This window comes from Sus scrofa, chromosome X (assembly GCF_054392235.1).
Source record: "Sus scrofa isolate SSC_HxYL_T2T_F1_AM1 chromosome X, Sscrofa_HxYL_maternal_Yorkshire_Landrace_v2.0, whole genome shotgun sequence".
NCBI classification, from domain to species: Eukaryota; Metazoa; Chordata; class Mammalia; order Artiodactyla; family Suidae; genus Sus; species Sus scrofa.
This window is the reverse complement of record NC_139401.1, coordinates 22,311,807-22,337,720: the sequence shown is the minus strand read 5'-3', so window position 1 is coordinate 22,337,720 and position 25,914 is coordinate 22,311,807. Positions and strand designations below refer to the sequence as shown.

The following is a 25,914-nucleotide window of genomic DNA, read 5'->3' as shown; positions in this document are numbered from 1 at the left end:
GTACAAGAGGCACCACATCACACTTAGCCCCCTTATGCCCTTATGCCACATAATAGGTACTTGGCCACCAGTAGCCTGCACAAGAAGTGCCTAATCTCCCCTAAAGGAGCAAGAGGCTTCTTGGCTGTCCGTAGTCTCTGCAGAGCTGCCCTGCCCTCTAAGCCCACGGGCATGCATATGCTCCAGAACAGGGAGTTTCCTATGGCGGCCTGCCCCTCTTCCTCTCCCCTCCCCAAAAATGATGCCATGCCTCTCCTACAGGTCCCGATCTTCTCCCAGGTTCCCTCTGCTGTGGCGTTCCCCTCTTTAGCCCATGGTCCACTGCTCCTTAGCCCCTCATGCCATCCCCAGTTCTCTCCCCAGGACTGACCTCTGAGGCCAGCCCCCTCCCAAGCATCTCAGGTTGTGGTGTCCAGGTGGTGGTTCAGATGGTCTGCACAGCTCTCACTCTGCTTTGCTGTTCTCAGTCCAGCTGCTGCGTTTTTCTTGGTGACTTTGAGGTCCTGTGGACTCAGGCAATCTTTCGCCAGTTAGGTGGCTTACCAGGAGGTGGGTTCCTTTTTTCCTTCACGGCTCCCTCTTGGGAATGCTAGCCCCATCCTGATTCCTTTTCTCTCTCTTTTTTTCTTATGTTCTACCCAGTTATGTCAAGAGTTTCTTGCCCTTTTTAGAGGTTTAAGTTCTTCTGCCAGCATTCAGTTGATATGTTTTTTGATGTGTTTGTGGGAGAAGGTGGGCATTACCTCTTACTCCTCCACCATCTTGCTCTGCCTCTCACTTCAATTTTATCTAAATTGTTTTTAATGAATCATTTAGGTAGGCAGTTTGAGAGGGGGCTGTAGAAAAGGATCATTTCGGTAAATAATTATACTTGAAAGCATGTGCTTTGTCAAACATATTATTAATGCATCATAAAAAGTTTCTGAGAACATATGTGAATTCATAAAACTTGTCAGGGGAAATGTATGCTCATAAAAAAGCAGGTGTGATTATTGCTGAGTATGGTATTTCATGAGTAATGGAAAAATAACTGTACAAATATTAATGTGGCCAAATGAAACTCAGTTTCAGCAGAGAAAGAAAGCATAACAACTCATCTTTTTCACTCTTAAATCCAGAGAAAAATTGTAACCCAACAGTGATCTCTAAACAACATATTCCTGCCCAAATATTTTTTGATTGTTTTAATCATGTATGCTCAGTCTAATCCTTCAGTTACAGTCTATATTTTCTAAATGTTTTTCCTCTTGGAATTTTATGGAAAATAGGGAAATATCTGTGGTTTATTTTATTACTTCTAATAGGAAAGCACATATTGTAGCATTAATACTTTTCCCAGGAAGACCTAAAGTTCTGTGTAATAAAAAATTGGAAAAAGTAAACAATTTTATATAATTGCCTTGGCAATCAAGATGGCAGGACATAATTTGGGGGTTTTAAAACCCACATGGAGAAGCCAATGTAGAGTCTCAAGTCATGTCAGGAAATGATATTATTAATCCACCGAGCCTGTTTCAAATGCTTTTTTAGCTCATATAAACACACAAAATTTCACATGTGCCCTTCTGAATATATCTATAAGAGCAAGCTGATGCTACCTTGGGGCCAGGAAAATGGTGCTGATTCTCAGGGCAAGAAGAATTGTCCCCTTCATTGGCACAATATCAAAGAGCACTCGCATTACCCTTTTGGTCTTCCAAGCAGTTTCCTACCCACCACTTCCTCAATTAAACCAGCTTGAAATTTCCCCACTATCCTTCCTAGTAAACTTTGGTTTAAATAAAGCATTCTAACCAACACTCTGTAAGAGTGTTGGACTGGTTAATGGCTAGCAGCTCATTCTCTTGCTTTCTTTCCCCCAGAATCTTTCCTTGGAAGTGCTAACAAATAAATTTTGATGAAACAATGTATAAAGGTACTCTTTCACTTACCTTTATTTAATTTCAGTGTTGAAGTATAAATATTTTCAGAGGTAAATTGCAATATAAATTTAAAATCTGGCCATCATTAGCAAGTCCACAAATAACAAGTGCTGGAGAGGGCGTGGTGGGAATGGAAATTGGTACAACCACTATGGAAAACAGTATGGAGGTACCTCAGAAAACTAAATATAAAACTACCATATGACCTAGCAATCCCACTCTTGGGCATATATCCAGACAAAACTTTCCTTGAAAAAGATACATGCACCCCTATGTTCATTGCAGCACTATTCACAATAGCCAAGACATGGAAACAACCTAAATGTCCACTGACAGATGAATGGATTAAGAAGATGTGATATATATATATATATACACAATGGAAAACTATTCAGCCACAAGAAAGAACAAAATAATGCCATTTGCAGCAACATGAATAGAACTAGAGACTCTCATGCTCAGTGAAGTAAATCAGAAAAAGACAAATACCATGTGATATCACTTGTATCTGGAATATAATATGTGGCACAAATGTACCTTTCCACCAAAAATAAACCCATGGACTTGGAGAACAGATTTGTGGTTGCCAAGGGCGAGGGGGAGGGAGTAGGATAGACTGGGAGCTTGGGGTTAATATATGTAAACTATTGGATTTTGAGTGGATAAGCAATGAGATCCTGCTGTATAGCACAGGTAATTTTATCTAGTCATTTGTAATGGAACATGGTGGAGGATAATGTGAAGAAAAGAATGTATATATATATGTGTGTGACTGAGTCACTTTGCCATACAGTAGAAATTGACAGAACACTGTAAACCAATTATAGTGGAAAAAAATAAAATAATTATAAAAATCCCCCCAAAATAAATTTAAAATCTAAAAGACTAGAGATATTTTTATTACTTCAGATATAAATTAGCTCACAAAGGCTTATTTACTCCTTTTTCAATGACGAGCATGTATGGGTTGGGGAGATGATTTGTCTCTTCTGCCTCCATATACACTCATTTAAATATTTCCGAACCAAGAGTAACATGGCTATTACAAAAAGGATGTCCTAGTTATATCATACATAGAAATTAAGCTTTAAGACACCATAAGCTCTATAACTTTTAATAAGATTTATGCTTTTAAAATGCTTGCCCTCTTCCGTTAAGAAGATGGCACTCATTGTAGAGAGAATGACCAAAAATACAAATGGTGAAAAAGCATAAAACTTGTTGACTGTGTGAGTGTGCTTGTGTGTCTAGGGCAGAGGATTTGCATGAAGAAATAGGAAAGTGGAAGATTGGTAGGAGAGTTTAGAGGCAAACTGAAATCACCGACTTTCAAAATTAGAAAAATCTGAAAGTTCATTTATTTATACCTTTTCTCTGCTGCACAAACTCCCTCTCCAGCAGCACTAATAAGCAATCATCCTGTCTGTTATACCTCCCATGTCAGCAAATGCATGATTTCAAGGCCTTCATTGTTTGACACTCTCAATGACTAAAACTTCCTCCTTGTGTCAGAACTGAAACTTTTGCCATTGGTTTTAGTTTTGCCTCTAGAATGCAAAAGAATCCTTTTTATAAGCCAATTCTTTTGAAGGTTAAAAGTCATTAAAAAGAACACTCTAGTACACTTCTTGAGAGATTTACGATACTCAAATTCCATAAGCTATGACGATTGGCTCTTTACCCAGAAGAGAAGTATATATGCTTAATATTAACACTAACAAACACATACATATTTCTTATTATGTCAGGTACTCTAACTTACATATACTAATTTATTAATCCTCACAACCTCCCTATGAGGTAGGTACTATTTTTAAAAATTTTTATTGATATATATAGATGATTTTCAACATTGTGTTAATTTCTTCTGGTATACAGCAAAGTGACTCAGTTTTACATGTATATTCTTTTCCATATTCTTTTCCATTGTGGTGTATTACAGAATATTGAATATAGTTCCCTCTGCTATGCAGTAAGACCTTGTTGTTAATCCATCCTGTATATACTAGTTTGCAACTGCTAATCCCAAACTCCCAATCCTTCCCTCTGCTACCCCACCACCACTTGGCAACCATAAGTCTATTTTCCATATCTATGAATCTGTTTCTGTTTCACAGATTTGTTGATTTATGCTGTATTTTAGATTACACATGTAAGTGATATTTGTCTTTCTCTTTCTAAATTAATTTCCTTAGTATGATAACCTCAAGATCTATCCATATTGCTGCAAATGGCATTATTTCATTCTTCTGATGGCTGAGTAATACTCCACTGTGTGTGTATACCACATCTTCTCTATCCTTTTGTCTGTTAATGGACATTAGGTTGTTTCCATGTCTTGACTATTGTAAATAGTGCTGCTCTGAACATAGGGGTGCCTTATCTTTTCAAATTATAGTTTTGTCTGGGTATATGCCCAGGAATGGGATTGTTGGATCATATGGCATATTTTAGTTTTTTTGAGAAACCTCCATACTGTTTTCCATAGCGGCTACACCAATTTACACTGCCACCAGCTGTGTAAGAGGGTTCTATTTTCTCCACACCCTCGCTAGCATTTGTTATTTGTAGACTTTTTAATTCTGACTGGTATGAGGCAGTACATTACTGTAGTTTTGATTTGCAATTCTTGGGATAGTTACTATTATAATTATCAATTTTTTTAGGTGAGGAAAGTGAGATACAAAGAGGTTAAGTAACTTGTCCAAAGTTACACAGCCAGTGAGAGGCAGAGTCAGATCTTCAAGAAATCAAACTCCAACATGAATGACCTCTTTACTAACTGGTTTCCAGCATCTTTGCATTTAAAGAGGGAACCAGGAGATGTAAAGAAAGGAAAACATTAAAACTGGAAATATTGATCCATTCATTATCAGAAATTGACATCAGTGTTTTCTTTCTCATTTCTAGATTATTCAGCAATTAATCCAATTGTTCTATTTTATATATGACTTCATAACTTTGTTCTCTTTCAACTCATATTTTTGTTGAATTTCTTATATCAAATTCCAGAATAACAGAGTTGGAGCTGCTGCTTTACTGTGTTTTAGATATTTTGCACATTAGCCTATTTCATTTTTTCCAAAATCAGTTATTAAATGTTTATATTATACAAAAAAAATATGTATTGGTAGTTTCATTTTAGGAAATGGTAACATTTTGGAGCCTAAGATGTGTTCTTTCTCCAGATATATCTGAATCAATTTTTATGGTTACATTTGTGTTTTCATACCTATCTCAACAGTTTCAGCATTTATGCCAAAGATTACATCATCATGGGTCACCATTTACTAATGTTTTATTTATTTATTTATTTATTTATTTATTTATTTATTTATTTACTTTTTATGGCCACACCTGCAGCATATAGAAGTTCCCAGGCTAGGAGTAGAACCAGAGCTGCAGCCCAAGCCTACACCACAGCCATAGCAATGCCAGATCCAAAGCATCTGCAGCCTGCACTGTGGCTTGTGGTAAAGCTGGATCCTTAACCCACTGGGCAAGGTCATGGATCTAACCTGCATCCTCACAGAGCCTACATCGGGTTCTTAACCTGCTGATTCACATTGGGAACTCTCCATTTACTAATGATTTAAATCATCAATATACATTGGAGACAGTCTTGAAGTTTGAATATTCTAAATCCCAATATATTTATATACTGAGATAAATTCCAAAAGAGGTAGAAACTCCTTCATTGAAATAAGTGACTTGTCTAGTTTTAAGATTCTACCCTTTCAAACTCAAAGCACAAGGATAGTGGGTCTACTGCCCATGTTGGGGTGTGTGTACACACAGTAGGTCCTATCAGAACCGTGCTCATATGACATTGCATTCACAGTCCCTACAACTAGAACTCTTTGTTTCAGAAATTTCTCTGCCCATGGTAGTATGCTTAGCTGAAGCACAGGGCTGGTTGGAAGGGCCAGGAAGTTATCATTGATTAAACCCTAGAATTGGTAGATAAATACCATCTTTGCCACTCCAATGGGGCAATGCAGAGACATGTTCTGTAGCCTTCCAGATGTCCTCAGTAGTATTGACACCCAGTTGCCCACAGTGGTAATCACTCATGAACACATTCTGTACTGGCTGCTTTAACTTTTCTTTCTCACCTCTCTAGTCCCTGCTGGTAATCACCTCCTAAATATGTGCTAAAACCTTAGTCTGTGGGTCTTAGTTATGGGAATTCAGGCAGATACTCTTTTTATACAAGGAAACTCATAAAGGCAAAGTTACCTCGAGAGAGACCAGCTCCTTTGGAGATAATGCTGTCTAATTTTTCTTGCTGGCACTTGGCACCTTTATTTATGACTGTGTGCATCATCTTGATATATGCTCTCTCTCTCTTGCCATCATCTGTTATTATCACCCCAATTTTTCTTTGTTTTCTTTACTTTAAAAAAAAAATCACTGTTTGAAAAATCACAAGAACATCCTGCTTGGCAGGCCTAGATTCTGGGCATACAGTGGTAAGTCAGATAGGCATTAATCTTTGTTCTCCTCCTTATTTTTCCTATTATAATCAACTCAGCCCCTAAACTGACCCTTCCTTCTCCCTTGTCTCTGTTAAAATTAAGTTCTATCGCACAGTGTTAAGCCACACAGGTATGTCCTAAACAGTTCAGTCCCCTGCCCTCATAGATACACTCCTAACTTTAGACTTCATCATTCCTTGAAAACCTCAATGCCTACTCCACCCCTTCAAATTTCTATGTACCCTCACTCTCTCCATTTTGATCCATCATCTGCCCTGTTGCCAGAGTATTTTTCAATATTATACATTTGATTGTTACATTTTTGTCTCAAAACCCTTCAGGGGTTCCATATTACCTTAAGAACTGTCCCTCCTCCTTAGCACGGAATAAGACATTCTTCATTATCTGGTTCACAACCACCTCTGCAGATATGATGCTGTCCACACTCAGCATTAACTCTGCTGTCCAGGCATGGTGAGCCATTTGAAGTTCCCTGAATACATGGTGACCTTTCAGAGGGCCTTCCAAGTATGCCTGAGTCTCAAGTCTGTTCTGGGCTCCCCTATACCACCATGCCTCCCAGGCACTATTTCCCAAATGCAGCTTTAAACAAAACATTCCTGGGAATGAGAATGAGAAGGAAGTGAATATTATTTCAAACCCTTTATAGAATAATTGTAGATATTTCACTTGAGAATTTCTGAGTGCAGTAGAAACCTGGGTGAGTAGGTAAAATAGCTACATAAATAACATGCCCACCTTTTAGGTCACATCAGGATATTGCCTTGAGGTTTAAATGGCTGAGATCATTTTCACGTTCCTCACAGCTAGCCATCTATAATTAAAAGTGGCGCCAGTCGGCACACATTCATCATTTCCAAAGAAAAGGAAAGTCACCTCCATAAATCTCAAAAGATGGGATATTAAAAGTTTGTTTTTTATAGTAGCTGATAGACAGTAGTTTGTGGTCCCATCTGCTTAACCTGAATCTCTGTCCCAAGACTCAGGATTTACTCATGTAATAAAGAAACCTGCTAAGTTTTTTCTTTGCTAAAAGTGAAGAAAAATAGTCTAGTAATTTAAATGATGTTTAAACTTAAACAAGTTTGTATTTTGATTGGCACTGGTAAACTTACTATGTATTATAAAGGGTACCAACCAGTTTATCATAAACACTTTTCAATGCTCCACCCTAGTTAATACCTTTACTTCATGCATTTCTCCCTCTCATTCCCTTGACTGACTGTGGAAGATTAACTCTGCTAAGTATAATTCCCCTTCTGAAGTACTCTATAATTTTGCCAGATTCTCCTGTAATTTCCTCTTTCTACTTCCTAGTACCATAAGTACCAAAAAATACTCTGAAATAATAATAGCTTGTGAAGTATCAAATTCCTAGAAAGAAACATAGGGTAACTCATTCTTCATTGTTTGTTCCTTAGTAACTTTTCAGGGAATGACACTATATGTGATTATTTAAGCCTGGAGTTGGCAAATATTTTCTGTAAAAGACCTTATAGTAAATACTTTAGGCTTTGAAGGCCGTAGAATCTCTGTTAAAACTACCCAACTCTACCATAATACAAAAGCATAGACAACTCATAAAAGACTGATTGTGTCTGTATTTCAGTAAAACTTTATTTATAAAAACAAGTGTCAAGCATATTTGGTTTGTTTTAATACAATTTTGTTGAGCACAACACTTAAAAATAGCCCTCTTTCTCTGAGGGCTTCCAATCTCAAAGTCAAATACAGTAAATTAATACTAATATGTCTACTGCATTTGAAATGATTAAAAACAAGACCATAAGAAGATTGAAGTATATACCATCAGTTGAAGGTAAAAGAGAAAATATGTTCAGAGACTGAGTAGAGACTGGAAAAAATAATTCTGGCTCTTTCCTGTCAAGACTAAAGAGGGATATGTTAGTTTAGTCAATTTGGAAAAGTGGAACAAGTATGAGGTCAGATTCCAAAGCTGTGTTCTTTGAATTACCTGTGGCCATCAGAGTTTGAATAAGTCATATTATCTCTCAGACCTCCATTTTTTTCATCCATATAATGCAGATAATATCTACCCTGATATGTTCCTCAATGCTGTTGAAGGATTGTATATGTGAAAACCTTCTTTAAGGTAATTTTCAGCTACAGTCTCACTTTAAAAATTCAAAGTGTGGAGGAATCTATAGATCTGATAATTATTTTTTAAGAATTTTACTTGACCCCAATATACTATGAAAACCCCTTGATCATTTCAGTTGCCACTCTCTTGAACTTTTCCATCTTTTTCACATCTTCTTCCAGGAACAATGACGAGAACTAAAACATAATGAAGACTTTCTTTCAAAATACCAGGATATTTTAAGGATTTCAAGTTTTTTATAGGTGTTACCCAAAGTCAATTTGTAGTCATTCTTGCAAAATGAGAAGAAATGGAATGACCTTAAAGCTACTACCTAGACAGCTGTTTCTGCATGAAGGAAATCAAGAGAGGGGAAGGAGCATGAAATAAAGTATCCTCCCTGTCTTTATCAATTGTCATTTTAAGGCTTATTAGCCAAAATTAATTTTTTTAGCTGTAGAAAGGTCAATGTCTGGTACATCATGGTTGCCAAAAAAGAAAGTTGCATGAAGATCTGGTGGTACAAATGATACCTGATCATTTAATATCTATGCTAGAATTAGTTGACAAACAAGGATGGGGTATAAAATTGGAAGAGGGTAAACTAGACAGTAGTGGTACCCAAATGTTTTGCCACTCTGCTTTTTGATAAACATATTTGGCCACATCAGCCCTACAGGTTTTGGCCAGTGCTTTCATTGAACACTAAAAAGATACATGACTCAGCCAAAAAGATACATGACTCAGCCAAAAAGATACATGACATAGAACATTGGTGGTTAAAGCCAGGGCTTTAACCGAGCTAAGTTGACTGAAATCCTGATTAATTCATCCATTCATTCATGCCTCACAACATTTACCTTGGCAAAGCCTGAAGGAAATATTTCAGCAAATTTTATTTTTTTTTAAATCCTGAGTGCCTCTTGTTCATTACACTATCTCAGTGATTTATCTCAGCATATCATAAAGCATCACATTTAAGGGTGTCTTGAAATTATTTTTTTGATTCACCTAATTTCTGGTTCACTCACACCCGCAACTAATTCTTCAAGTTCGTCATTTGAAGAAATATAAAGAAAAAAATGAATTTTTTTTGGTTGTGTTTTTTATCTTACCACTGATATTTTTTACATGTGGAGAAATTTCATTTAATATTAATTCCTCAGCTCAAAACAAAATTCTGATGTTACACCCTTACATCTATAAGTAGACAGTCTCTTTTAGTACAAGATGCTAAACATAAAATGAAAGGAGATGGTCTTATAGAAAACTTCACTAGGGCCCTAGGATCATCTATCTCCAGAAAAGGCAGGTTCAGTAAATATTAATGGAATACTAGTAAGATTCTTTTAACAAAAGGCTACTTAGACTTATATGAATTACTATTTCCCTCTGGTTTAACCATATACATTAGTAGACTGTGTGAGAAAAACTGCTAGGCAGTCTTTATTTTGAAATATGATAAATCTAAATAGAAATATTTTGTCAGCCAGTCCTTAGTTCTTATATTAAAAGGCACACCCAACTTAAATGCTATTCAGTGAGTTTAATAACTAAAGTAGTAAAATGACATAACTTCAGAACAATATCATATATAAAAATGTATTTTGAGATCTGAGGAGACAACCCGAATTCCTATATCTTATAGTCAGTATGTTTGAGTTTTCTGTCTTTGACATTTCACTGTGTATTGACTGTTTTGTCTTATTAAGTTATTAAGCTGGGCATTCTTCTTCTTGTTCCTTACTCAAAAATTTGTCCCAGCCTTCTTTTTTTCTTTTTTTTTTTTCATTTGGGAGTTCAAGGAGCAACAGTTTAGAAGGGCAACTTCACATCTGTTCATTATACTGTCACAGATGCAGCCTAACCAGCATAACCTGGATGGCATATACTTATATACGTCACCTCCATCTTGACTGCAGCATACTTCAGCAACTTAAAAGCATATTAAAATTATAGTGATCTTTGTCACCCCCCAGAAATTCTGCTTCTTGCTGAAGAATACATTACCGGTGATGAAAGACTTACTTCGCTCTTCCTTGAGTGATGCACTGGGGAGATTATCTTGTAAACTGAGTGAAAGGGCTGCCAGACACCATCTCCTAGAAATGCCTGGAAGAGACATGAGCTAAGAGGAAAATAGCAAGTGTTGAAAGAGAGACCTGCCAGCCTGCATCAAATCAACACTCCCAACCTGGGCTCCTCACCTGACTTGGTAAGTTCAGTCTGCTGGCAAATCATACACCATAATTAACTGTCCTTAATTCTGACAAACATTTTATGGGCCCACAGGGTCTGGAGAGAAAATCATTAGCTTCACCAACTAATTTTCAGTTAATCAGCAACAGTTCATTCAACAGAGCACTAATAGGGCAGCCTTGATTAGAAGTATAGGGATATGATATTAATTGGCTTTTTCTAATAGAGATGAGGATGCTAAATAGAAATGACCATCTGTAGCTCTGGTAAGGAAACACTTGTAAAACACTTTTTGAAGGTAAATGATAAAACAAGAATATTTTTAAATTTTTAAAGTCAGTCTACAAACTATTTTGTGTTTCTTTTGTCATTATTTCTTTGATTTTTTTCCCTTCAGAAACAAAAAACTTTTTTGAAAAATATTTTTTAAGTGACATATACAAATGGTAAAGATATGCGCTCTTCAACCACATCTTTTAGGTTTTGACTTGGGGACACAGTTTAGGAATATTGAATATATGTGGTGATAAAATCTATATATATATGTATATTTGTGTATATTTATATCCTAGCAGACCACTGAATAAATGGAATTTCCTGGGCCAAGTCACTTGATAGAAAGGCAGTCTTCATGGCTGTTATTTATTAGATATGTCCAAAAAATTTAAATGGAAATTAAATAGCATTTATTCATAGCTTTGAATTAGAGTGTAGGAGAAATCACCTACTCAGTAAAAATGCAGTCTGAATTTTATTTACTATTGTAAAATCTCAGTTAACTAAAGTACTTCAAAAATGGAGGATTTAGTTAATTTTTCTACAAATTAAAATTTAGGTATAATCCCCCTTATTTCTAATTCCTATTTTTGAAATGTCTTCTGAAATAAAATGAAATATTTTCTTACCTTAGTAAGTTGAGTATAGGGAATATAATTGAATCATAGATCATTTAGGATTTTCACTAGGGTCATCCAGAAAATCGATTCTCATGTTCTAATAGAATAGAGATAGGGATAGAAGGAGGGTTTAATTGAGTAGAAATTTTACTTTGACCCTAGGACAATTAGGCATGGTGTATCTCTCTCTCTCTCTCCCCCCACCCTTCCTTTCTTCCCCCCTCCCTCTCCTCTCTTAACTAAATCTCTGATATAAACTTGTTTTATTTGCCTTCCCCTCTGGTTTCTATTAATGGATTATTAAAAAGTATTTTGAAAGTTTCTTTAAGATTCTTTTAAATTAATAAAAACATCAATTTGTAGTTCCAAAAGAAAATATTTCTACGTCTCAATATCCACATAAAAAAAGTAAAACAGCCCCCTATAATACTGTATAGCATATTTGAAAGTTGACGGAGCAGTAATTCAACTCACAGCAGTTAACACATAACATATAACAGATAAACCTAATCATCTGTTAAGATCCTTTCTAACTGTAGCAGTTAAAGTCCAGGATAAAATACTAGCTCTATCTTTTTACCTAACAGAATTCATGATTTCTGTTGAATTAATGAGGTTTTCATTTCTGTTAACTCCTGAAAGAATAAATGATGCAGGTCAGATTCACTATCGTGGCATTGAGCTAATGTAGCCCTGTCCCTGACTAAAAACACACATTAATGCAGCCCTGCCCATAAGAACACATATTCTATTAAGAATATGAATCAAAATAAAATTATCTTCATATCAGGATATTTAGCACAACTATAAGAAACTGCTAGCTGAAGATAATAAAAATAAATAAACATAAAATATCTGAATAAAAATATAAAACTTGATCTAAAATATACATTGAGAACCTTACATGAACTCTAGATAAGTATTTTGATCAAGTTTTAAATTTTATTACAAGTTATTTCCAACAACCACATGAAAAAATGCTCAATATCCCTGATTATTAGAGAAATAATAATGCAAAATAAATAAAATAAAATAAAAATGCAAATCAAAAAAAAGCCAACCACCCAGTGGAAAAATGGGCAAAAGACCTGAATAGACATTTCTCCAAAGAAGATATACAGATGGCCAACAAACACATGAAAAAACGCTCAACATCGCTGGTTATAAGAGAAATGCAAATCAAAACTACCACGAGATACCACCTCACCCCAGTCAGAATGGCCATCATTAATAAGTCCACAAATAACAATTGGTGGAGGGGGTGTGGAGAAAAGGGAACCCTCCTGCACTCTTGGTGGGAATGTAAGCTGATAAAACAACTATGGAGAACACTATGGAGGTACCTTAGAAAACTATACATAGAACTACCATATGACCCAGCAATCCCACTCTTGGGCATATATACAGACAAAACTTTCCTTAAAAAAGACAGATACACCCGCATGTTCATTGCAGCACTATTCACAATAGCCAAGACATGGAAACAACCCAAATGTTCATCAATAGACCATTGGATTAGGAAGATGTGGTATACATGCACAATAGAATACTACTCAGCCATAAAGAAGAACAAAATAATGCCATTTGCAGCAACATGGATGGAACTTGAGACTCTCATACTGAGTGAAGTAAGTCAGAAAGAGACAAATACCATATGATACCACTTATATCTGGAATCTAACATAAGGCACAAATGAACCTTTCCACAGAAAAGAAAATCATGGACTTGGAGAATAGCCTTGTGGTTGCCTAGGGGGAGGGAATGGGATGGATTGGGAGCTTGGGGTTAATAGATGCAAACGATTGCTTTTGGAATGGATTAGCAAAGAGATCCTGCTGTTTGGTACTAGGAACTATGTCTGGTCACTTATGATGGAGCATGATAATGGGATAAAAAAATGTATACATTTATGTATAACTGGGTCACTATGCTGTACAGTAGAAAAAAATTGTATTGGGGAAATAACAATAAAAATAAGTAAATAAATAAAAACAAAAAATAAAAACACAACTTCATAAGTCAACTATATATTCAAGTGAAATTTTTGAAGAAAAAAAAAGCGAATTATTTCCAAAACACATTGAACATTTGAAGCCAAAAGAAGTTTTGAGAATTTCACCCCAAATTATATAAAACAACAAGAAATTACCTGACCATAAATCACTATTTTTTTATATTATAATGATTTTTATTTTTTCCATTATAGCTGATTTACAGTGTTCTTTCAATCTTCTATTGCACAGCAAGGTGATCCAGTCACATACATGTATACATAATTAACAATAAAAAATAGTGAAAAAAAGAACACTGACATAATTGGAAATTAAAATATGTACTCTTAGGTCCTCTAAATTAAGAGATAATCAGAATGAAAAAAATCTGTAAATGTACAACCAAATACAATGAAAATTCCTCATGATAACAGTTGTGAAAGGCAAATAAAACAATTCTTAGGTGTATTTATAGCTTTACATGTGCTTATTTTTTGAAAGCTTTCAAAAATAAGAATTCAGAAATTTTTATTGTGGTATAAATGATGTAAAACATTATTTAAGTTTCAGCTGTACAATGTGATTTAATATTTGTATATGTTGTGAAATGTTAATCACAGTAAGTCTAGTTAATATCCTTTACCATATATAGTTAGGAAAAAACTTTTTTGTGATAAAGACTTGCAACTTTCAAATGTGTTATATACAGTATTATTAACCATTGTGACCATGTTGTACATTATATCCTCACATCTTGTTTATTTTATAACAGGATGTTTGTATCTTTTCAATACCTTCACCCATTTTACCCATACCCACTCTGCACCTCCAGCAGCCAATAATCTGTTCTTTTTATCTATGAGCTCGTTTTTTTGTTCTGATTCCACATATAAATTAGATCATATGGTAGTTGTCTTTCTCTATCAGATTGATTTCACTAAGATTAATGCCCTCAAGGTCCATCCATGTTGTTGCAAATGGCAAGATCTCCTTATTTTTAAATGGCTGAATAATATTCTATATATATATATCACAACTTCTTTATCCATTCATCTATCAATTGTTGTTTCCATATCTTGGCTGTTATAAAAGATACTGCTATGAACATGGAAGTGCAGGTGTTTTTTCAAGTTAGTGTTTTCATTTCCTTTGTATATATTCCCGGAAGAGGAATTGCCAAATCATATGGTAGTCCTATTTAGTTCTATTTTTAATTTGAGGGGATCTTCCATATTCTTTTCTATAGTGGCTGTACCTGTTAACAATCCTATCAAAAATGCACAAGATTTCCCTTTTTTTCCACACCTTCACCAGTGTTTGTTATCTAGCATCTTATTGGTAATAGCCATTCTAACAGGCATGAAGTGATATCTCCTTGTGGTTTTGAATAGCACTTCTCTAATGACTAGTTACGTTGAACATATTTTCATATACCTGTTGGCCGTTTGTATATCTTCCCTGGAAAATAGTTTATTCAGGTCATTTGTCCATTTTTAATTGGATTATTTGGGGGTTTTTCTTTGATGTTGAATCATATATATTCCTTATATATTTTGAACATTTAACCCTTATCAGATAGTTTGCAAATGTTTTTCCCATCCTGAAATTATCTTTTCATTTTGGTAAGAAGCTTCTTAGTTTCATGCATCTCAATTCTCTGTTTTTTTATTTTAGTACTTGAGCTTTATTTATTTTTTTCTTTTTTCCCCCTCTTTCTTTTTGCTTTTTTTTTTTTTTTTTTTTTTTGGCTGCACCTGTGGCATATGGAAGTTCCCAAGCTAGAGGCTGAATCAGAGCTGCATCTGCCAGCCTACACCACAACTTGTGGCAATGCTGGATCTTTAGCCCACTGAGTGAGATCAGGGATCAAACCTGCATCCTCACAGACATTATGTCAGGTTCTTAACCCTCTGAGCCACAACAGGAACTCATATTACTTGAGTTTTAGGTATCAGCCAAAAATCATTATTAAAACCCATGTTAAGAAGTTTTTTCCCATTATTTTCTTATATGAGTTTCATGGTTTTGGGTCTTACATTTAAGCCTTTAATAAATTTGAGTTAACTCTTGGAAGTAGTGTAATATATGGGCCTAGTTTCATTTCTATTTTTTTTTGCATGTGAATATCTAATTTTCCCAGTGCCATTTATAGAAGAGACTGTATTTCTTCCATTGAGTATTCTTCACTCATTATCATGTATTACTTTACCTTATTAGCCTGTGTTTATTTCTGGGCTCTCAGTTCTGTTCCATTGTTCCACGTGTCTATTTTTATTCCAGCACCATACTGTTTTGATAACTATAGCTTAGTAATATAGTTTGAAATCAGGGAGCATGATGCCTCCAATTTTCTTCTTTCTCATGACTGCTTTGGCTATTCAGTGTCTTTTGTAGTTCCATACAAATTTTAGGATTGTTTATTCTACTCTTGTGAAAAATGCCATTGGAATTTGGATCAAAATTGCATTTCACCTATAGATTTCTTTGAATATTATGAACCTTTTAATAACATTAGTTCTTCCAATCCATGAGCATGAGATATCTTTATCATTATGTAGTGCCCCTCTTTATCTCATATTACAGTCTTTGTTTTAAAGTCTATTTTGTCTGATAGAAGTAAAGCTACCTGAGCTTTCTTTTGGTTTCCATTTGTTTGGAATATCTTTTTCCATCCCTTCACTTTCAGTCCATAGTATCATATATATGCAGTGAGTCTTTTGTAGGCAGCGTAAAGGTGGGTCTTGTTTTTTAATCCATATAGCCACCCTATGTCTTTTTATTAAAGATTTTAGTCCATTTACATTAAAGCAATTATTGATAGGTTTGTTGTTATTACTATTTTTAAAATTGTTTTCTGGTTGTTTTGTAGTTCTTTTCTGCTTCCCTTACTTCATTTATGACTACATTTAGTGGTATGCTTAGATTTCTTTCTCATGCTCTTCTGTGTATCTATCACAGTTTTTTGTTTGTTTGTTTTTGTTTTTTGTGGTTACCATGAAACTTATATATAACAACCTATATTTATAACAGTCTATTTTAAGTTGATAAGAACTTAATTTGGGAGTTCCCATCATGGTGCAGTGGAAATGAATCTGACTAGGAACCATGAGGTTGCAGGTTCAATCCCTGGCCTCGCTAAGTGGGTTAAGGATCTGGCATTGCCGTGAGCTGTGGTGTAGGTCACAGATGCGGCTCTGATCTGTCATTGCTGTGGCTGTGGCATAGGCTGGTGGCTACAGCTCCAATTAGACCCCTAGCCTGGGGACTTCCATATGCCGCAAATGCGGCTGTCGAAAAGACAAAAAGACAAAAAAAATTTAAAGAAAAGAACTTAAATTTGTATTCATATGTTCTACATTTTACTCCCCCCCTTTATGTTTTTTTTTTTTCTAATTAGGGTCACACCTGCAGAATATGAAAGTTCTCAGGCCAGGGTGGAATTGGAGCTGTAGCTGCCTGCCTAAGCCACAGCCACAGCAATGCCAGATCCAAGCCATATACAACCTATGCCATAGCTTGCAGCAACACTGGATCCTTAACACACTGAACAAGGCCAGGGATTGAACCCACATCCTCAGTGATACTAGTTAGGGCTTTAGCCCACTAAGCCACAGTGGGAACTCTGCTGCTTATGTTTTATGTTTTTGATGTTGTCTTTTTATTTTGTGTATGTCAACTATTTATTGGAGTTACAGTTATTTTTACTACTTGTGTCTTTTAACCTTCATACTAGCTTTATAAGTGTTTGATCTACTACTTTTATTATATATTTATCTTCACCAGTGAGATTTATACTTTCATATATTATCTTATTATTAGTTAGCACCCTTTCTTTCCAGCTTAAAGACATCCCTTTAACATTTCTTGAAAGGCTAGTTTAGTGGTGATGAACTCTTTAGTGTTTGTAGGGAAACTATCTCTTCTTCAATTATAAATGAAAACTTTGCTATGTAGAGTATTCTCAGTTGGAAAGGTTTTTTTTTCCTTTCATCCTTTTAAACATATGATGCCACTCCTGTCTTGCCTGCAGAGTTTCTGCTAAAAAATCTGCTGATACCCTTATAAGGGTTCCCTTGTACATAACAAGATACAGTTCTCTTGCTGCTTTTAATTTTCTCTCCTTATGTCCTTAACTTTTGACATTTTAATTATATCATGTCTTGATGTAGATCTCTTTGAATTCATCTTATTTGGAATTCTTTGAATTTTGTGGATCTGGATGTCTTTTCACTTTTCCAGGTTAGGGAAGTTTTTAGCCAATATTTCCTCAAATAAATTTTCTGCCCTTTTGTCACTCTCTTCTCCTTCTGGGACCCCTATAATGTGAATGTCAGTACACTTGATGTTGTCCCATTAGTTCATTCTATAAAGTGTGTGATGATGTCCTTTTGTGGTTTTTATTTCTATTTCCCTAATGATTGGGAATGTTGAGCATCTTTTTATGTGCCTGTTTACCACATTGATGTACCCTGTGGGAAAAAATGTCTACTTAGTCATTCTACCCATTTTAAAAAATTGGATTGTTTGGGTTTTTTGTTGTTTTTCAGTTGTATACATTTTTATAGATATATATTTTTTGGATATTAGCCCCTTATCTGATACTGGTTTGAAAAATCTTCTCCCATTCTGTAGATTTTCCTATCCTTTTGTTAACTATCCCTTTTGCTGTGCAGAAGCTTTTTATGTAGTCCTATTTGTTGATTTTTTTGCTTTTGGCATGATAACCAAAAAGTCTTGCCAAAACCAATGTCAAGGAGCTTCTTCCCTACATTTTCTTCTAGAAGTTTTATGGTTCCAGGTCTTACGTTTAAGTCTTTTCTCTATTGCAGCATGATTTGTTAAAGAGACTATCCTTTTCCCATTGGATATTCTGGGCTCCCTAGTTGAGTATTAGTTGACTCTTGCCAGGATTTAATTCTGGGCTCTTTATTCTGTTCCATTGGTCTTTAGGTCTACTTTTGTGCCAGTATCATACTTTTTTTTATTACTATGGCTTTGTAGAATACTTTGAAATCGGGAAGTATGTTATTTTTTCTCCAGATTGCTTTGGCTATTTGGGGCCTTTGTGATTCCACACAAATTTTAGGATTGTTTTTCTATTTATGCATAGAGTATTTTTTTGTATTTTGATAGGGATTGCATTGAATCTGTAGATAGCTTTCAGTGGTATAGACATTTTTGCAATATTAATTCTTCTAATCCATGAACACAGGTTGTCTTTCAATTTGTGTCTTGTTCTATTTCTTTCATCAAAGTCTTGTAGTTTTCATCGCACAGATCTTTCACTACCTCAATTAAATTTATTCATTAATATTATATTGTTTTGATGCTACTGTTCATGGGGTAGTTTTATTTCTTTTTCAGATGTTTCATCATTAGTGTAAAAGAAAGCAAGCAACTGATTTCTATATGTTGATTTTATATTCTGCAACTTAACTGAAATCATTGATTAGTTCCAGTGGTTTTTTGGTTGGCTCTTTGAGATTTTCTATATATAGGATCATATCAGCAAATAGTGATAATTTTACTTCTTTTCCAATTTGGATGCCTTTTATTTCATTGTCTTGCCCAATTGTTATAGTTAGGACTTCTGGCACTATATTGAATAGGTATGCTGGGAGTGGGCATCAATGCCTTGTTCCTGATCTTAGAGGAAAAGCTTTCAATTTTTGTCTATTAATTACAAGCCGTGGGTTTTTCATATAAAGCTTTTACCATGTTGAGGTACATTCCTTCTATAACCATTTTATTGAGTTTTTATCAGAAATGGGTTTCAGATCTTGTCAAATTCTTTTCCTGTGTTTATTGAGATGAACATGTGATTTTTTTTTTAATGGCCACATCCATGGCATATGGAAGTTCTCAGACCAGGGACTGAATCTAAGCTGCAGCTACAACAGCTGCAGCAATGCCAGATCCTTTAACCCACTGTGCCAGGTTGGGGACTGAACCCACAACTCCGGAGTGACCCAAGCTACTGCAGTTGGGTTCTTAACCCACTGCACCACACCAGGCACTCTGTACATGTTATTTTTATCTTTCATTTTATTAATGTGATGTATTACATTTATTGCATTGCATAAACTGAATCATCCTTGCATCCCAGGGATAAGTTTCACTTTGTCATGGTATGTAACTCTTAAATGTGTTCTTGAATTTGGTCTAATAATACTTGGTTAAGAAATTTTACATCTGTATTCATCAGGGATGTTAGTCTATAGTTTTATTTTCTTAGAGTGTCTTTATTTGGTTTTGGTGTGAAGGTAATACTAGCCTCATAGAATGAGTTTGGAAGTGTTCCCTCCTCCTCAGTATTTTGAGTTTGAGCAGGATTGGTATTAATTCTTAAAATGTTAGAATTTACTAGTGAAATCATAAATTAAAAAAATTTTTCACCAAATGTGATGTCCACAGTATCTTGCATGTTTGAAGTTCAAAGGGGTGATACTGCCTTTTATTGGCAAACAGTTCAACAAAAGAACCTCTTTACATACAAAAGAATGAAAGTTCAACAAGAATTTTGTCAGTTAAGGAGTTCCCACTGTGGCACAGTGGAAACGAATCTGACTAATATCTGGGAGGACGTGGGTTCAATCCCCAGCCTTGCTTAGTGAGCCAGGGATCCAGGATTGCCCTGAGCTGTGGCGTAGTTCACAGAAGCAGCTTGGATCCTGCATGGCTGTGGCTGTGGTGTAGGCTGGCAGCTGTAGCTCCAATTCAACCCCTAGCCTGGGGAATTCCATATGCCATGGGAGCTGCCCTAAAAAGCAAAAAAAAAAGTTTGTCAATTAAAACAGATGTTAGACTCTAGTACAGTCTAATCTTACTGGATACATTTGCTTCATCCTGATTAGTTACCTATTCAAAGCTTTTTCTTAGTTTACCAGGTTATAAATTCACCTTTCTTAACATCACACTCAGTTACCTGCAGATCCTATATCAATAATTTATGTTTGGCATTTTAGATCAAAGTGAGTAGTTTTGTTTTGTTTTTCTTTGTTTTTCTTTTATTTATGTGTATATTTTTTTTCTACTGTACAGCATGGTGACACAGTTACACTTATATGTATACATTCCTTTTTCTGACATTACATGTTCCATCATAAGTGACTAGGTGGAGTTCCCAGTACTACACAGCAGGATTCCATTGCTAATCCATCCCAAAGGCAACATTAAAGAGATATTAAATAGAGACCTGTTTCCATTTTCATATTTTTTTCTCAAAAGGAGAATTTCCAAACAAATATACACCCATTGCTTTTAAGTGCCATTTTTCTTTAAATTTAACTTTACACTGTATCTGTAGATATCAAACTATGGATAACTTATACATTATTTTAAATGTATGCATAAATTTTCTTTCAATTAAAGAAATTTCTCTTTTAGAGTCCTGATTATTAAGAGCACAATCCAATATTTAGAGTCTTTTTAATAATGTATACTAAGTAGAAAAAGATATATCATTTTGATGTTAGTGAAATTTTCTTTGACATTTACCTACAACCTGAAATGGAAACTCAATATAGAAAGTTATAATTATCAGAGTGATTGTTTTAAGGTTTAATTGTGTCAGTGGTTATTATTTCATATATATATATATATATATATCAACAAAAGATTCATATCTTATAATATGTACTTTAAAACTGTAACCCTAGATTTTGTTTGGAGGTGGTCTAGGTGAAATTCTGTTTGTAATGTTAGTTTCTTCCAGCCAGAGACCATCAGGAACACACTTACAGTTGAACAAAGTTGGGCTTATTGGCTCTGTGATGAAGAAAATAGTATATCATGAGGATATGATGACAGAAGACAGAAACCACAAGGCATCCCTGTAAGAGGGTATCAGAAGGACCTGGTATAGGATATGGGCTTTTGTTTAATTTTTGGGGTATGTTCAAGGAAATATGATTGTCCTATGGATTGGTTGCTTTCGGAAGGCAAGATAAATTCTGTTTATGATCTTAATAATTTTATCTATGAGGTGGGCATTCTAAATGATAAATTTGGGGCTAGTAGAAAACAAATAAAATTGCATTTATTGGTTGGATACATGATACATCATGATACATGATACAGAGCTGAACATAAATGAAACTAAGAGTAAGGAGCTCTTGTGATTGTGGCATGTATCTCAAAAGGGAAACAAAGATTTAGGAATGGAGAGTATAAGTCTTTGTTATTGAGTCAGTGGTTCAAAGGACTTAGTATGGTTCAATCCAGACAACTGAAGCTATATCCTTTCTGCTGAAACTTGAATTGTATCCAGTCATAGCCCAATAGCATCTGTTCTTGTAGCCATGAATTGAGTGCCTTGTCACAAGCCATTAATATTTGTGATAATGCACAAAATATCATCTACTCTATGAATGTGTCCCAAGTAGATGGCTGCTGCATTGCAGGAGAAAATCTTATGATCATACTTATTAATATCAATTTCTCTGTTGATTATATATCATGCTCAGAAGCACTACTGACTATAATTATTATTTTCTTTTCATGCTTCTATGCCACAGTTTGACCACTGGGAACCTGTTTAGATTGGCTCTCTTTAACTGCCCCAGAATTTTTGAAAGCATCCTTGCTTTCTTACAAGAAAATAATTCAGACCACACTTTATTTTTCTCTAACCTATTACCAGAGTTGACTAAAGATTTTCATTCATACTCTACTAACAAATCTATTACATATGATGCTAGGTATACATGCAATCGGAATTCCACCAAATTTCAGAATGGGCAATTTGAAATCACTGAGTTTTGTCATCAGTGTTGTCTTCATTTGATTGTGGTTTTCAATTACTCTAATCCTTGCATTTTAATTATAAATACTGTCTATTTATTCATCATTATTAATTTAGCCTGGGAATAGTTGTTTGTTCACCTTACAGTAAGGGATACATATTTGCATCAACAATATTTTTGATGCATAATTTTCCAATAACTAGGTATCTTTAAAATGTGTATGCATTGAAGTCTAAGCATAAATTCATTAATCCCTCATTTTTGAAGCAGCTATATTCCTAAACTTCAAAAATGTACAGACTATAAAAAACATGTTTAAAACTCATTTTTTGAAAGTTAATAAGTGACTCATATGTTGTCAACAATAATTTTGCTACAGATTATTTGTTTTGTTTCCCTACCTTTCTTGATTATCATGGTTATCATTTTTTATATCATTATCATTTTTCCTTTAGAAAGTAGGAAAAAGTAATAAAGATGGATTGTAGACCAAAAAAAAGCTTAAAATTAGTGAAATTGCCCTCAACTGGAAACTCAGAAATACCAGAGTATATTGGGTGATTTTATTTCGTAAAATGTGCATATCACTCCCCCAGTAGCAATCCTGGTAGGGTAGGCATGTGTATTACAAAAACTTTCTCTCTGTATTGCTCTTTCTCACCTCATCTTCTTTCCTACCTATCCAAACTTGAGAATCTAGACCTCTAGTCTCTAAAGGTAATGAACAGATGTTGCTCAATGGGAGCAAAGACTTAGCAATATATGATACTTTTACAAAGAAGAGAAAGCCCATTGACCATTTCTATACCTTCAGGCCATAGGATATTTCAGAGCATACACCTGATGCCACAGATCAACCTAAAGACTGTTAAGGTTTCTTTGGCTTCTCTCTATGACTCAGTGACCTTTCTAATAGGTACTGCACTATGGATCAGTTACCATGGAGGAAAGAAGTATCCCTGTAGCCGAATGCTACTCAGAATGGTGCAACTAGAAGGAATAAGTAATGGGGTGCTTTTTCCTCCTCGTAGTCATTTTGTAGAAGTATTGGTCTTCAGAACATGTAGACTGCCCCTTGTGGATTTTTTTATGTCTCCATATATTCAATATTACAGAGGTATTAGCTCCATTTTGTCCTGTAATATGAGTTATTGGACATAGAAACAATTATAATATCTCAGTAGTGTATACACAATTAGGATTTGATTCATTTTTGATATTCTGACCCCACCTGGTCTTACTCACATATCACGTATCTGTTGTTGGGTTGGGTAGCTTGCTGAACTCAACTGAACACTCTCATGTGTTTAAAGGTCAACAGGTCAACTAGAGTTTGACTGATTAAGAATATGGTGTCTGTGGTAGTCCAACTTCACACTGTGGGTCTGTGAGTTGGCTACAAATGTTTCTCATCTTCCAGCTTTGTACACTGAACTAACCAGGGTATGGCCCCTTTATGACAATGGCAGAGGCACAAAAGGCCAAGGTCTAGGATTGGAATTGGCTGACCATTACTTCTTTCTCAGTCTTTTGGCCAGAGCAAGTCATCTGACCAAAGTTAAAGGGTGAGGAGATATGATTCACCTCTTTAGGGAGAGGAGGTACAAAGTCATACTGAAGAGCATGAATAGAGAAATAAGAGACAGTGAAGAACTGGGACAATAAATGACATCTGCTACAAACCTCTTGGATTTTCTGAGCATAGCATGTAATACACAGGAAAAAAACCCTAAAGTATTAATTTATGTCCTGATTCAGGAGTGAGGATCTCAATCAGAAAAGAAAGATACTGAACTGATAAAAATCCTTGGGTTTACTAGCAGCCAGAAGAATTGAATATATGCTTTCCACCTACTAATCAGGTAACTTTGAACAAGTTGATTTATCTGAGGAATAATCTTCCCAACTAAACAATGATGAATGTAATAACACCCAACTCCAGGAGTTGTTTAAGGATCAAACGAGATAATGCTTGAAAGTTTTTTAGCACAACTATATTCACATGGTAGGAATTCAGAGGTTAATATCTATAATTTTTTCTCTCTTTATTCATCTTTCCTTCTCATTTTCTTCTTCTCCCTGCTTTATTTTTCCCCCCTTTTCAATTCAACTTCTTTAGAATTTATTTCCAATTCTTTTTTTTTTTGTCTTTTTAGGGCTGTACCTGTGGCAAATGGAGGTTCCCAGGCTAGAGGGCAAATCAGAGATGTAGCTGCCAGCCTACACTACAGCCACAGCCACAGCAACTCAGGGATCCAAGCTGCATCTGCGACCTGCACCACAGCTCAGGGCAATGCCGGATCCTTAATCCACTGAGCAAGGCCAGGGATCAAACCTGTATCCTCATGGATACTAGTCAAATTTGTTTCCACTGAGCCATGATGGGAACTCCTTATTTCCAATTATTATACTCATTCTTTAACCAGCTCATTTTACATAAAATATATTTAAGATCTCACTAAAGCATTTTTCTTTTTTTCAGTCATATATATTATATATGATGTATGATATATATTGATTATATTTATATAATTATTATATAATTATAATTAATATATATAATAATTATATATAATATAATATATTATCTTCCATCATGGTATATCCCAGGTGATTGGGTATAGTTCCCTGTGCTATAAAGTAGGACCTTGTTGTATGTCTGTTCTAAATGTAATAGTTGGCATCTATTAACCCCAAGCTCCCAGTCAGTCCCACTCCTTCCCTCCTCCATCTCAGCAACCACAAGTCTGTTCTCCATGTCTGTGAGTCTGTTTCTATTCTGTACATAGACTGACTTGTGCCATATTTTAGAATTCACATATAAGTGATTTCATATGCTATTTGTCTTTCTCTTTCTGATTTACTTCACTTAGTATGAGAGTCTGTAGTTGCATCCATGTTGCTGCAAATGGCATTATTTTGTTCTTTTTATGGCTCAGTAGTATTCCATTGTGTATATATGTACTACATCTTCTTAATCCATTCATCTGGCAATGGACATTTGGGTTGTTTCCATGTCTTAGCTTTTGTGAAAAGTGCTGCAATGATTATAGTGGTACATGTATCTTTTCAAGTTATAGTTTTGTCTGGATATGTGTCCAGGAGTGGGATTGTTGGATCATATAGCGGTTCTATTTTTAGTTTTCTGAGGAACCTCCATATGGTTTTCCATGTATTCAAATGTACTAATTTACATTCCCACCAGCAGTGTAGGAGGGTTCCCTTTTCTCCACACCCTCTCCAGCATTCGTTATTTGTAGACTTATAATGATGGCCATTCTGACTGGCGTGAGGTGGTGCCTCATAGTAGTTTTGATTGGCATTTCTGTAATAATTCGTGATGTTGAACATCTTTTCCTGTGCTTACTGGCCATCCATATGGCTACTTTGGAGAAATGTCTGTTTAGGTCTTCTTCCCATTTTTCAATTGGGTTGTTCATTTTTTGTTGTTGAGTTGTATGAGTTGTTTGTATATCTTGGAGATTAAGCCTTTGTCAGTTGCATCAGTTGTGAATATTTTCTCCCAATATGTAGGTTGTCTCTTTGTTTTGTTATGATTTC

At 35.2% G+C, this 25,914-nt stretch overlaps 1 protein-coding gene across 1 annotated transcript in view; it reads left to right on the top strand.

Moving 5' to 3' along the window:
* Window positions 1–25,914, top strand: part of LOC110257826 (uncharacterized) — an 830,584-nt gene that overhangs the window by 755,656 nt on the left and 49,014 nt on the right. Inside the window, exon 6 of the transcript XR_014835821.1 lies at window positions 10,502–10,737. The gene's annotated coding sequence lies outside the window, so the exon portion shown is untranslated. The remainder of the gene's footprint in view (window positions 1–10,501; window positions 10,738–25,914) is intronic.